We start from the raw sequence: 15000 nt of genomic DNA, 5'->3' as shown, positions 1-15000 counted from the left end.
CATTTCAGGGCTGTGCTTTTCTGTGCACATGTGCCAGTTTCTTCATTTCTGACTTTGCTGTGCGCATGTGCCAATTTTGCTTTTATTTCAGGATTTGCTGTGCGCATGTGCCATTTTTGCTTTAATTTCAGACTGTTGTGCGCATGTGCCATTTTTGCTTTAATTTCAGACTTTGTTGTGCGCATGTGCCATTTTTTGCTTTCATTTCAGGCTTTGCTGTGCGCATGTGCCAGATTTTTTTTCAGGTTTTGCTTGCGCATGTGCCATTTTTTTTTTCCTTTCAGGCTTTCCTGTGCGAATGTGCCAGTTTCTTCATTTCAAACTGCTGTGCGCATGTGCCAGATTTTTTTTCAGGTTTTGCTGTGCGCATGTGCCATTTTTTTCATTTCCCGAAAAAAAAAATTTTGCTTGTGGCAACTATGCCCAATTTTTTTTAATTTCAGGAATTTGCTGTGCGCAGTGCCATTTTTTTTCAGGCTTTGGTTGCGCGCATTGTGCCCATTTCTTTTCATTTTCATTTCAGGCTTTGCTGTGCCGCATGTACCTTTCTTTTCATTAGGCTTTGCTGTTCGCTGTTGCCCATTTCTTTCCATTTCAGGCTTTGCTGTGCGCACGTGCCATTTTTTTCAGGCTTTGTTGCGCGCATGTGCCATTTCTTTTCATTTCAGGCGTTGCTGTGCGCATGTGCCATTTCTTTTCATTTCAGGCGTTGCTGTGCGCACTGCCCATTTTTTTTCGGCTTTGTTGCGCGCATGTCCTTTCTTTTCATTTCAGGCTTTGCTGTGCGCATGTGCCATTTCTTTTCATTTCAGGCTTTGCTGTGCGCACGGTTGCCATTTTTTTCAGGCTGGTTGCGCGCGCCATGTGCCATTTCTTTTCATTTTTTTTCAGGCTTTGCTGTGCGCATGTGCCATTTTCTTTTCATTTTTTCAGGCTTTGGCTTTGGCGCACGTGCCATTTTTTTTTTTCAGGCCTTTTGTTGCGCGCATGTTGCCATTTCTTTTCATTTCAGGCTTTGCTGTGGCGCATGCCATTTCTTTTTTCATTTATTGGCCTTGCTGTGGCGCACGTTGCCATTTTTTTTTCGGCTTTGGTTTGCGCGCATGTTGCCATTTCTTTTTCATTTTCAGGCTTTGGCTTGTGCGCAATGTGCCATTTCTTTTCATTTCAGGCGTTGCTGTGCGCATGTGCCATTTCTTTTCATTTCAGTTTGCCTTGTGCGCAATTTGCCATTTTCTTTTATTTCAGCTTTGCTGTGCGCATTGTTACCATTTCTTTTCATTTCGGTTTTTGCTGTGGCGCATGTTGCCTTTCTTTTTCATTTCAGGCTTTTGCGGTGCGCCTGTGCCATTTCTTTTCATTTCAGGCTTTGCTGTGCGCATGTATGCTAGTTTGTATATTTTATTTCCGGCTTTGCTCTGTGTGGGTGTGTGCGTTTTGTTCTTCTCCCTCTCCGCCGTCTGTCAGATTTCACTCTTAGGTTGTGGAGTTCCTGTTAATAATATTGTTTCCATATGTGGTAGGGTAACTGCTGCCTTAGCTTTGTCTGGGTTCTGGGAAAGATTTAAATTAATGTATTCATGTTACATATGCGCTTAGTATTCGCTTGGTCCTGTACTGTTTTCATATTTCTTCGTCTTCATATTGTGTACACGTGTTACTCAGTTTCTAGATGCGTCCTAAATTTATGTCTTGATTTTTTCTTATATCGCGAGAGAGAGAGAGAGAGAGAGAGAGAGAGAGAGAGGAGGATGAGAGACGAGAGAAGAGAGAGAGAGAGAGAGAGAGAGAGACAAAATTGTTTTTTGGAGAAGGGGTCGTTTTGTAAGTGTGGATGATCAGTCTTTGCGGAGTTTGTTGTCTCTCTCTAAGGAGCCTTAATTGTTATTATTATATTATATTATTAGACCACAGTAGCTTCTAACTTCTCAAAATCTTCGCTTCTTTGCTTACCTTGTTTCGGTATTTAAACGGAACATATACTTTTTTTTTTTTTTTTTATTCAGTGCCTACAGAAGTAAGCTTATCCAAAACTGAAAAAAATTTAAGTGGTTAAGGGAGCATTGTGAATTTGTATATTACCATTACTTTTGGCACATGAATACGACCAGTAGAGATTGTATTATTATTTAGAATGCTAAACATTCTTTAGGAACAAACGTCCTCAGTACTAGAATCTTCATCCGTTGAAAAGAAAGTAGGAAATGAAGAGAAGAAGGAGAAAATGACAAATGAAATAGAAGCGTTTACTATGGAAGATGATGTGTGTGTTGCGCAAGAAGAGGATTTTAAAAAAGTGTCCCCCCTCCCCTCCCCTCCTCATGTGGGCCTACGGAGGGGAGACTGTAGGATCTAAGCGCGTTGGCTGTCAATCATCTTTTCTTTGATTGACGTAGTAGGCATGTCAAGTAGGAAGCAGCAGCATCTTCTATTGTCGTCCTTCTTCAGTGTAAGAGTTCTTTTCAGTTTTCTGTTAAAGAGGATTTTTTCCCTGAAGTTGTGAATCTCTCTCTCTCTCTCTCTCTCTCTCTCTCTCTCTCTCTCTCTCTCTCACCGTTGAAGAACCACTCGAGACGGGGAATGATTTTTCTTTTCCTTTTAACGCCCTCTTGAATCTCAATATTTCTATTGAAACCAGATTTTCTACGCTTTTGAATCTGGATGGTGGCCTGGCTCTCTCTCTCTCTCTCTCTCTCTCTCTCTCTCTCTCTCTCTCTCTCTCTCTCTCTCTCCGCTATTTCTTTTGGTAAACGATTCTTTCTTCCTTAAACTTTGCGTATTAAGAATAGGGTAATAAAAATAGCAAAGTATGTATTTGTAAAATGAAAACACAATCTGAAAGGATGAATTTGTGATTGGGGAAAAAAGGACATAACCAAATTATGTAAGGGGGAGTACATGGCTGAGAGGGAGAGAGAGAGAGAGAGAGAGTGAGAGAGAGAGAAATGCCGAAGCCCAGAGTCTAAACTTATTAAGGAGTCCTCAGCGGCCAACCCTTTTTACAAGTTAGGACTGAGGCCAAAGGAAGAAGCATTTCTTAGGTATTTCTTTTTTACATAATTTATATCGTCATTATTCTATATATAGTCTTACGTAATTTTAATATCCATTTATTTTATAATTTTCCTATTCATTTGTTTTTTGTCAGAGATCAAGTCCCATACCTCCAGCGTGGGGTTCTCGTACCCGCTACGGGTATGGATAACCCCCTATTAAGAACCTCTGCTCTAGAGGTTTATAGTTAGCTTTTTAACATGCACTACTTGATGTAATGGAAATGCTTCTCTATCGAAAGCGTTTTCTGGTGGTGCTGTCATGTCGAGGGTGGAAATAATTATGGCCTTTGAAACAAACCTCCTGAACAGAATGTGACTTTTTCACTGAATGTGAAAGGTGAAGTAAGTAAAAGTTGACGGGAATGCACAGTCACATGAATTGGTGCTTGCAGGCGCTTACTTGATTAAGTATCGGTGTTATGTACGTACAGTATATTGGAATGCAGCCATGTATATGTATATATATATATATATATATATATATATAGATATATATATATATATACATACATACATACATACATACATACATACATACATACACATTATATATATATATATATATATTTATTCATATTATACACATAAATGTAATATATGTAGACATGTATGTTTGTATGTATGTGTGTTTGTTTATTATTATCATATATATATATATATATATATATATATATATATATATATGTGTGTGTGTGTGTGTGTGTGTGTGTGTGTATGTATGTATGTATGTGAGTGTGTTTACACAGCCCTTCACTTTTCTGTAAAGGAAAGAGAACTAAGCAACTAAGAACATATATATATGGCGTCTCATGCTCTCCCATGTTATCTCTTTAAAACACACACACACACACACACTTGAGTGGTGTGTGACCGTCGTGAGGAATAGAAGGAATGTCCGTGATTACGCCGTTGGGTTTCGTAATGGCCGACGCTGCTCGGCGTCAGAAGTCATCGAATTATGAAAATTGTGATATTTGATATTACTTTTCTGATTGATGCCGCTGGGCTGATGTCTTACGCAGGTACTTGGGAGAGGCTGTTGGTTGGTATTTGGCTCTGTGAGCGCGCCCGTGTATTCTTTCCCACTCAGAATACCTTTTGCTTTCTCATGCTCGCGTTTTACAGATTTTTGTTGTCACAATACTTTAACGTTGCAGCCATTTGTTTCGAGCAATTCCCTCTGTGTTCCTGATCACTGGTAAAATATGGACATATGATATCTTACAAGAGTATATATACAAAAACATATGTAGGTGTGGCAGTAAGTCTGTTGGTAACCAGAAGGAAGTGCTCGAAATATATGGTTGCAACGTTTTATCTCCATATTATACTGTTGTATTACAGTAAAACAGACATCATATATATATATATATATATATATATATATATATATATATATATATATATATATCAGCGTTGACTTCACCATTTTAGCGACTGATGTGATTATGGGATTTTGATAACAAACAATAAATTCATATGAAAATCAGCCTTTCTGCGGGGACAGTTTCCATATTTTTCCGACACGGCAGATCGTTTTCTGAGGCGTACACTCTATTGTTTAAACCTCAAGTATAAGAAGATTCTCTACATTATAATATTAAACACGTGTTTCCTCAAGGCGCCATGAATGATGAGTGGATTCTCTCTCTCTCTCTCTCTCTCTCTCTCTCTCTCTCTCTCTCTCTCTCTCTCTCTCTCTCTTCCTGGCAGGTAACTGATTTATGATAATGAAGGCAGGTATGCTAATTGCAAATTTAGATAATGTATGGACCAAATTATTAATTAGTTTTCTGGCATGGATAATATATATTTTTTGAAGTCAGTTTTATGCAACTTTGTGTCAAGTAGCGTTCGTTTACGACAGGACTTTTAAGTAACAGCGATTGGCATGTAACATTATCTTTATTATAAAACTAACTTGAATTTAAAGTTAATTGTTTAAAAAAAAAAAAATAGATACTGCGAGATAATACGATTAATGGGTTCAGTTCGATTGGTTGAGGGTTACCTCCCTTAAGCACTCCATCTTTTTCAGTTATGAAATTAAGGTAAACATTTTGACGGGACGTTGATCAGTAGTTATGTTTATATATCTGTAATATTTTATGCTCATTTCTCGCTCCACCTCTTGTGACTCATAGTAGCCGACTAACAACCAGGTAAATAATGCACTGTCTAGGACACAGACAAACAGACCCGACCTGACCTGACCTGACCTGACCTGACCTTACCTTACCTTGAGTCGCTTGACGAATAAATATTAGTATTGGTTCTGAATAAAAACAAAGTCAGTTTAATGACTGTCCAGGAGAGAGAGAGAGAGAGAGAGAGAGAGAGAGAGAGAGAGAGAGAGAGAAGACCGACCTTGGGTCACTTGACGGATAAGAATTAGTATTGGTTGTGAATAAAAAAAAGTTTAATGACTGTCTAGGAGAGAGAGAGAGAAGAGAGAGAGAGAGAGAGAGAGAGAGAGAGAGAGAGAGAAAGAGGAGAGAGAGAGAGAGAGAGAGAGGGGGCGGGGGGAGGGCGGGACATTGGATCACTTGACGGATAAGTAATATTAATATTGGTGGTGAATAAAAAAAAAAGTTTAATGACTGTCTAGGAGAGAGAGAGAGAGAGAGAGAGAGAGAGAGAGAGAGAGAGAGAGAGAGAGAGAGAGAGATGCCCAACCTTAGGTCTGTTGATAGATAAGTATTAGTATTGGTTAAAAAAAAAAGTTTAATGGCCGCACACGTTATACCCTAAACGCGTGAATCAAAAGAGAGAAATTTTGAGCCCCTCGTCAAATGAGCCGTAGATTTAATTCGGGTGTGTCGTGGCCCCCCCCCCCCCTCGTTTGCGGCGTCCGCCACAAAGGCGAAGGCGGCGACTGAGACAAAGAAAGAGAAAGGTCTTCCTTCCTCCAGTCATGCGGCTGAGAGGCCGATCGTTTAACGACGAAACTGAGTCAGATTCGAGGGGAGAGTGGTGGTGGTGATTGGGAAGGGTGGAAGGGGGCTTCGGATGTCGCCTGCGAGTCCATTTCCCTGGATGGGTGCACCTGAGATTGTCAGGTTTTCATCATCAGATTAATTTATATTTACTTGTTTTTTTCTTAATTTTTATTATATAATTTTGGTTCTTTGAACATGGAAAATACTTCTCTTTTATTATGTACATTTATTAATGACCTGGTATTGTTTTTATATCTGTCCATATATATATATATATATATATATATATATATAATATATATATATATATATATATGTGTGTGTGTGTGTGTGTGTGTGTATATATATAGCTTGGAAAATATGCGTACTCTGTTAGATGCACTGGCATGATTATATGCATGTTTATTAATGAATTATTATATATCTTATCTGTTTATGTATGTATTTGTGTAATATATATATATATATATATAGATATATATACATATAATTATGTGTGTTTGTGTAATATATATATATATATAATATTATATATATATATATATATATATAATATAATTACAAATAACTTGACAGGCTCGGTTATTTTTGTATTAAGCGAATATTTCTGTTGGCTTTCGTTCATTCCTGAATATAATTTCTTTTAACCCGGCACATTGAGAAATTGCGACAATACATTATGGTATTCAGTAATTCATTTAAAAGTTTTATTATTTTTACAATAGTTCTTTACAATTAGAATAGTTGTTTTGTTAATTTGGCTTTCAAAAGGAAAAATGAATAAGTGTATTGAATCTAATCTTTATCACTTATTACATCACTCATCTTGGGTACTTCTTGGGAACTGGGAATTAATACATTACGTGTCTCATGGAAAGTGTGAAGTAGCGTCATTCTTATTGGCAGTTAGTCCTTTAGCTAAGGTATTGTAATTAGTTATGTAATTGAAGTAAGTCGTGAAAAATCGCATTGATTTATATGCGAGGAAATTATATAATAACGTGGAAGTAATTATAAGCAAAGGATTATGCATTGAAAATTAGCGAGGGTGTCATAAGATTTTTAGATTATGTTAAAAAAAAATTTAATGTATTGAGTTAAATTTGTATTCATAAGCTGCATGCGTGCAGTTCAGTAGTTTTTTTGTTTTTAAGTCAATTGGAATGAAATTCCAAGTACCTTAATCAGAGTCATGTCAGTTCGAATATGTTATGATAATGTCTCTTGATAGTAGTTTACAGGAGATGCAGCTTGAGAAATGAATGCACATATATATATATATATATTATATATATATATATATATATATATATATATATATATATATATATATATTTCTCTTTTGACATTCAATTTTTTATGGGATACTAAGTTCTTTTTGAGTTAAGGTTTGTATCAAATCAATAACGAAGGCCGAAAGGAAATAAACGTTAATTTGATGAGAATGGTCATTCTTGTGCGAGCTTGTAACAGGAACGAGAAGAAAAAAAAGAAAAGAAAAACCGAAACCTGTATTTCAGTCAGTCGCAATCAGGCCGTGCCATGACTTGGGGATTCTTCATGCTTGAAAATTGAGTAAAACAGTCGAATTCTGTGACCCTCTCTCTCTCTCTCTCTCTCTCTCTCTCTCTCTCTCTCTCTCTCTCTCTCTCTCGAATACATATGCACAAAGTTTCCTCTAGGGCTTAGTTAAATTTATATATTGTTTGGATATTTTATTTTATGCCTAATAGGTTTCAGTTCATGCTATCATACAGTATTTTGATTAGAAGCTGTCCGTAACGAACGTGACTAACGAATTAGCCAGGTAATGTTTTATTATCCACAAAACATGAAGCTACAAAAGTCGTTTGATAGCCAATCATTATTGATGAGTGAATAATTGATGAATGGTTCGTCACCTGGGAGGTTCGACAGCAGCAACCTCGACTTCAGTGGTTCTTAACCTACGGGGTTGGGTTGGGAAGGGGCCGGGGGTGTGCATCAGCCATTTCCAGGGGAGACGCGAGCCCTATAGGGAAAACTGAAACAAAAATATTCCCTAATTATATTCGTTATTCTCTTAACAAGAAGGAGGAACTAATATTCAGAAGTGTATGAAATAATGCAAAAGTATCGCCTTATAACGTTACTTTCCTAGAGTCTACTTACTCTAGTTAGGCTCGTTGGGCTGACAATGTTTTGTAATTATTGACCTCCCTTCCTATCCCTCGAAACCCCTTCTCTCATTTTTTTATTTTATTTTCCTTAAATTCTGGGACGGAATTTTACTCATAGATGCAAGGGGGACTTGAAAGAAAGGACCAACTCACAGATGGGGCGTGGCAATAAAAAGGTTCAAGAACCACTGCTCTGATCTGTCTTCTGGTACGCTCGTATCCCAAAATCAACAGGAAGTTCGTCCTGTAAATGCTGTATCATGCTCATGAATGGTCCTTCTTCCAGAGGCTCATTCGGTAGAAGTCTTTCGATTGTGTACGTGACTTTACAGGTGGAAAAGCGAAAAAAAGCGAAACAATTGCTTTTTTCAAGCTACTTGAAGCATGAAGTATAAAGAAACATTTAAAGTATTTCAAATTAAACGCAACTTGAAATACATACGACAAAAACCAAGAAGAAATGAATACCTCAATACCATATGCATGATGACGTCGCTGCGTACCGTACCTGTCTGGAATTTCCTGGAACGAAGACGGTGGTTTTCCAGTGGGTGTTATCACGCTCACGTGGGAAAGCAATTCGATTAGTTTGGTGTGGGTTGTCTTCGGGGAACCGGATGTGGTCTTCCGTGGTATTCCTGATAATCCTGTTTTTTTTTTTTTTTTTTTTTTTTTTTTCTAGAAGGGTTTGTTGTTTTAAGGGTTTTTTATTGTTAATTTTTACGAGTTGTAGGGAAGGGGGACAGTGGTTGTGGGGCGAGTATTAGAGGAAAGAGTTCTGTACGTTTAGGCTATTTCGGGAGGGACGTAAAAGATGGACTCAGTAATATTTTTGGAGGGTCGTGGACGAATATAGTTTTTTTATTTTTTTTAAGGGTGGTCAGTCTTAATAGAGATAAATTTTTCCTTCATAAGTTTTTTTTTATATTATATTTTTACCTACGAGCTGTATTTTTTAAATTTCGCAGATACAAAGGGGAATTATTGTGGGCTAAGAGAGATCGAATGGATGAGCTTGTAGGGCGAGAAGCGTGACTCAAGGAATTGGCAGACATCTGAATAGGTTTCTGAGATAAATAGAAATCTTGTGATGTTAGCATAAGTAGGGTACGATGTGCTGGTTAACTGTAGTCTTTTATTCATGTATGTTAACTGCAACTTTTCCTTATAGGCTCCGTAGGATAGTAATGCCGTCAGTGCACCTCACGCGATGCACTGAAAGCGTTGCCAAAGATTTATTGTAAGCAGCTCTTCGTCCCCAAGATGCAACACCTTCCATTCCTTTTACTGTACGTCCGTTCGTATTCGCTCTCTTCCATTTTCCTTTCTAGCCTCTCCTAACAATTGATTCATAGTGAAACTTGGAAGTTTTCTTCCTGTTACGCCTTTCAGTCCTTTTTACTGTCAATTTTGTATTTTGTCTATCTTGTCCACATTCTGCTGCACAAGTTTGTATAAGTGAACTCGCTTGTGCGAGAGAATTATTTTGCCATTTGCCTGAACACCAGTGGCAATTTTCTCTTCATATGTCATAGCAAGAACCTCGCTTAAACCTAAAAAGTGTATTTCTTAGTATCAAGCTGAAGGTTTAAATTATGCATTTAACAATGAATAACCGCTGCTAAAGCTTCTCCAGGGAACATAATGTTAAAATTCCCACTCAGTAACAGTTTTTGTAGTTACATGTACCTGTAATTTACACCCACTAATAGATTTCAAGTTACACGTACCTGTAATGTTGTGTAACTGTTACACATACTTGTAATTTACACTCACTTAATAGGTTTGAAGTTACACATACCTGTAATGTCGTGTAACTGTTACACATACCTGTAATGTCTAGCAACGAAGTTACACATACCTGTAATTTACACCCACTTAATAGATTTCAAGTTACACATACCTGAAATGTCTTGTAACGAAGTTACAAATACCTGTAATTTACACCCACTAATAAATTTGAAGTTACACATCTCTGTAATTTACACCCACTAATAAATTTGAAGTTACACATACATGTAATTGTGTTTGAAGTTAGACATACCTGTAACCTCTAGCAACGATATTTAATCATTTTGTAGAGGATATATATAAATATATATGGGGAATTTTTCTCAGTCATCTGCCTGTCCTCGGGTCAAGCTGAAGATAGAAATAGCCACAAGTTTCCGGGTTTGGAAAATTATAGTGGAAATCCTTGTTGACTGATGACTCAGGCGATCTCGTGGAGGATTTGGTATCCAGTCACGGAAATCCGTCGTTTTTTCATTTGTTATTATCCTCTCCTTCCCTTTTTACTTTTTTACTTTTCATTTTTTATTCTTTATTTTTTTTTTTGGTAAAAGCTTCCTAAACATTTCTGCCTCATGTTCTTCTTGTTGGGTATTGAATGGCAGTTCATGTTTTTTATGGGTTGTGTAAATTTTAATTTTTAAGAGACTTTATGTAATTTTTTTTCATTAAATACGAATGCATTTGCATATTGGAAGCTATTCAGTTTTTTAAACAGAGGTCAGTTTATGTGGTGAGAATTTAAATATACTTTTCCATTCCGTTATTTCATTTGCTTGTTTACCCAAGGCGCTTTTTCCCTTTCGTGTCAAGACGCCGTTGTAAGAACCGGACGAAAGTTGCAGCCTTTTTCTTGATTGCCTCTGCAAGCCCAGAACACGCACAGTTGAAGAGAAAAACACGCCCCACTCACCTTTAAAACACTCACACGTATATTTATATTATATATATATAATATATATATATATAATATATATATATATATATATATATATATAATATATATATATACCAAATGAGTGTAAGTGAGAACGCGTTTTTCTTCAAATGTGCGAGGTTTATCGCTTGCAAAGAAAAAATAAACTACGCCATTCACATTTAAAATTTCACGTTTATATATATATATATCTATAATATATATATATATATATATATATATATATATATATCAATAGAAGTATCCACAGTAGTAGTCTTGTTTACCAAGACGAAATATATTTGTAGAAATATTTACAAAAAACATATTTCGTCTTGCTAAACAAGAGCATCACTGTGTTGGTTTGTGTTCCTGACTGAATTATTTACTCTCCTGAGTCTCCTCCTTAGTAATCGCTGAAGTATTTCTGCTCTTCGCCTGTCGTACTCTTGGTTGTTAATTTATTATGTCACGAGGTGGGTGCCATAAATCATAATGGTTCGTTAGCCAACCCCTTCCTCTCTCTCTCTCTCTCTCTCTCTCTCTCTCTCGACACTTTCATGTCGTGTCTGATACCTCTATAGATGGATAGATAAAGACGGTTGAGGGGGGAATATGGGTTTCCTTTAATCCACCAAAATCTGATAATCACTAACCACGTCTCGTGGCTGTGGCGGTTTTAAAGCGAAACAAGAATGTTAGAGAGAAGACCGCCTGACATGCTGTATGTTTCTCTTCTTGTCATTGCGCATGCGCTGGCGCCCACACACGCATACACGCAGATTTATATATACTCATACATATATATGATATACATATATATGTATATATATATATATATATATATATATATATATATATATATATATATATTTACACATACACATATACAGGTATGACTGGTAAAATTGTTCTGTTACAACAGAGTTCCATCTAATCAAAGAAGCCCATAAAAACGTCAAAATATAGAAAGTAAGTACTTTATTTATTTCAGATGGAGACAGCAGTCTCTGAAATATAGTACTTACTTTCTATATTTTGGCGTTTTTATGGCCCCTCCTTTTATTATATGTTATATTATGTTATATCATATCCCTTACAGGGATATAACTGCATAATATATTAACGTGTCGGCATCCCAGCTATAGTCACAACTTATTGGGGGGGAGATAATATCATGCCATTTTCTACTGTCATTGCAACCAACAGTTGTTGACCAACTACCTAGTACTCTGAAAGTTCAATGCGTGGTTTTAGCCAGGACACTACTGGTTTTCAGAAAAATAGGTCGAGATGATTCTTCCTGCCGTTGGATCGAACTTTTATTTATATATATATATATATATATATATATATATATATATATAATTTATTTTTTTTTTTTTTTTATATATATATATATACACATATATATACATATATATATACTATATATATATATATATATATATATATATATTATTTATATATATACACCAGTTATGTTTCGATTCATACTCCACATACTACATAGAACGCATCTAATAATCACCTATCGTGCTGTAAAAATGCTTAATTTATTTTATATTATAATTATTTTAATAGGATCAGATATACTGAAATACAGTAAATTTTCTTGAGTATTCGTAGAGTTTTATTATTTCTTAGTACTTAGAACGCGAACAAAATATGCTTTTGAAATAGGTTTCACAAATAGCTTAATAATGTTTTTGAGAATAAGAAAAATTATTAGAAACCTATCCCCTAAATTTAGTATAGGTTGTTTAACGTCCTCAGGAAATAATTTTGAGAACTAACTTGAGAAATAGCAGTATCTTTCTTGAGTGTTTTTATAGTGATCATTTATTTCTTAGTACTTGGAACTCGAAAAATATGAATTTTGAGATAGGTTTTAGCAATAATTGTGTTGTTTCAAGAATTTCTTTTAAACAAAGTAGTTAGAAAATCTATTCTAAAGTATAGGTTTGAAAAAAAAATAAGTATGAAAAAAATTCTAAAATATAGATTTTTTCACGTCCCCAGGAAATGAGTTTTGAGAACTAGGTTGAGAAATGGCCTAGGAGTTAAGGTTTCAGAAATGACCCAGAAAATAATCTCCTTTTTTCTAGACTCAGATGATGAATCGGGGAAGAAGACTAATTTAATTGGGAAAATCACGGCAAGAAATTAGAAGAGAAATGACGTTAATTACATGTCTAGAGCCGCGTATTGCTGCGTGGCTGGTACATCGGGAGTTGTAATTATTCCCTCTCCTTTCTAAGATCTGGTGATGATTTTAGAGCAGCTCTCTCTCTCTCTCTCTCTCTCTCTCTCTCTCTCTCTCTCTCTCTCTCTCTCTAACACTAATACCAAAAAAATAATAATTGTTGAAATAGTTTCAGCTACAAATTTCAAATAAATTCTCTCTCTCTCTCTCTCTCTCTCTCTCTCTCTCTCTCTCTCTCTCTCTCTCTCGACAACGGAATAACGGTCTAAGTTTACGATTGTCTTCCGGAACGTCTATCTTTTTCGACTCACTCGAACGGCACGATTGAAGCCGAAACTTTTTTCATTCTTTCTTTCTTTCTTTCTTTCTTTCTTTCTTTTTGTGAACAGATATCATGCTGACGTGCAGAGTGTTATAAGGAAAGGGGATAAATTATCACGCACTCCATATCCGCAGTAGATTCACATGTAAGGTTATTAAGAGAAGAAATGGCGCCCCCCCCAAAAAAAAAAAAAAAAAACAAAAAAAAAAAAAAAAAAAAAAAAAAAAAAAAAAAAATCTATGGGTAGCATTTCAATGTCTTCTTCTTCTTCTTCTTCTTCTTCTTCTTCTTCTTCTTCTTGTTTTTTTACGGAAGTTGATCAGGAGAAAAGAAATCAGGGGTCCCCGTGAAATTATCTCATTCCGTTGGTCGACTTTTTTTTTTTTTTTTTGTTTTTTTTTTTTTTTTTTTTTTTTCCCTACTGAGTAGTTTTCTCGAATGTCTTTCTGTGGTTTTGTTTTTTTGTAGCTGAATTGCCAAGTTTTGTTCGGTATTTTTTTCTTTCAAACATATATTATGATAAAATATAGATACTACAAATAAAATATAGATAGATGGAGAAAAAATGGTGGATGTCTCTAGATTAATAGATATCTAGATTGATAGGTCTAGTCAAAAAGTGTGTAAATATACATAGGTCGAAAGGTGGAATAGATGAAACAAAATAAAAGCGGATGAGGGAGATATTGATTTTTGGTATAATTTGTGAGTTAATTAGGTACGGTAAAAAGATGTGTACATGTATACAGATAGAAGGACGAATAGATGTGCAAATGTATATAGATAGAAGGACGAATAGATGTGTAAATGTATATAGATAGAAGGACGAATAGATGTGCAAATGTATATAGATATAAAGACGAATAGATATGTAAATGTATATAGAGAGAAAGACGAATAAATGTGTAAATGTATATTATAGATAGAATGACGAATAGATGTTTAAATGTATATAGCTGGAAAGACGAATATATGTGTAATTGTGTATTATAGATAGAAAGACGAATAGATGTGTAAATTTATATTATAGATAGAAAGACGAATAGATGGATATATAAAATAAGAAAAGAACGTCGATGAGCGGACATTTATTTTTGGTCTAGAATATCAGCGAAACATTGTTACACCGGTCAGAGAGAGAGAGAGAGAGAGAGAGAGAGACAGACAGACAGAGAGAGAGAGAGAGAGAGAGAGAGAGAGAGATGAGAGATGAGGAGACGAGAGAGAGAGAGAGAGAGAGAGAGAGAGAGAGAGAGAGAGAAACCATCTCATTCACTGGGGGAATTTTCCCTCATTTTTGAACGTCTAGTGGGAGGCTCCGAGATTAAAAAGTCATTAATGGTATTACCAGACAAAATGACGCGCTTAATACCGTTTAATGCCGTTTTAAAAAGGCCGGCTTTGCAACCTGGCCGTTTTGATTGGATGGAATGACTCCAATCCATGATTTGGTTCGGGTTGTATTCTCTGGTTGGCCTTCAGCCAGGGATTCTATGGTCGTGCTGACCTACTTGCTTCTTGGCTGCATTTCTCCTCGTACAATATTGATCTTCTCTCTCTCTCTCTCTCTCTCTCTCTCTCTCTCTCTCTCTCTCTCTCTCTCTCTCTCTC

The 15000-nt window shown here is 35.9% G+C and overlaps 1 protein-coding gene across 4 annotated transcripts in view; it reads left to right on the top strand.

Moving 5' to 3' along the window:
* LOC135226520 (sperm-associated antigen 5-like) overlaps positions 1 to 15000 on the top strand; it is a 237453-nt gene that overhangs the window by 107280 nt on the left and 115173 nt on the right. The window lies entirely within an intron of this gene.

This window comes from Macrobrachium nipponense, chromosome 11, assembly GCF_015104395.2.
Source record: "Macrobrachium nipponense isolate FS-2020 chromosome 11, ASM1510439v2, whole genome shotgun sequence".
NCBI classification, from domain to species: domain Eukaryota; kingdom Metazoa; phylum Arthropoda; class Malacostraca; order Decapoda; family Palaemonidae; genus Macrobrachium; species Macrobrachium nipponense.
Note: the sequence above shows the minus strand (reverse complement) of the source record. Positions and strands in the feature narration are given on the sequence as shown.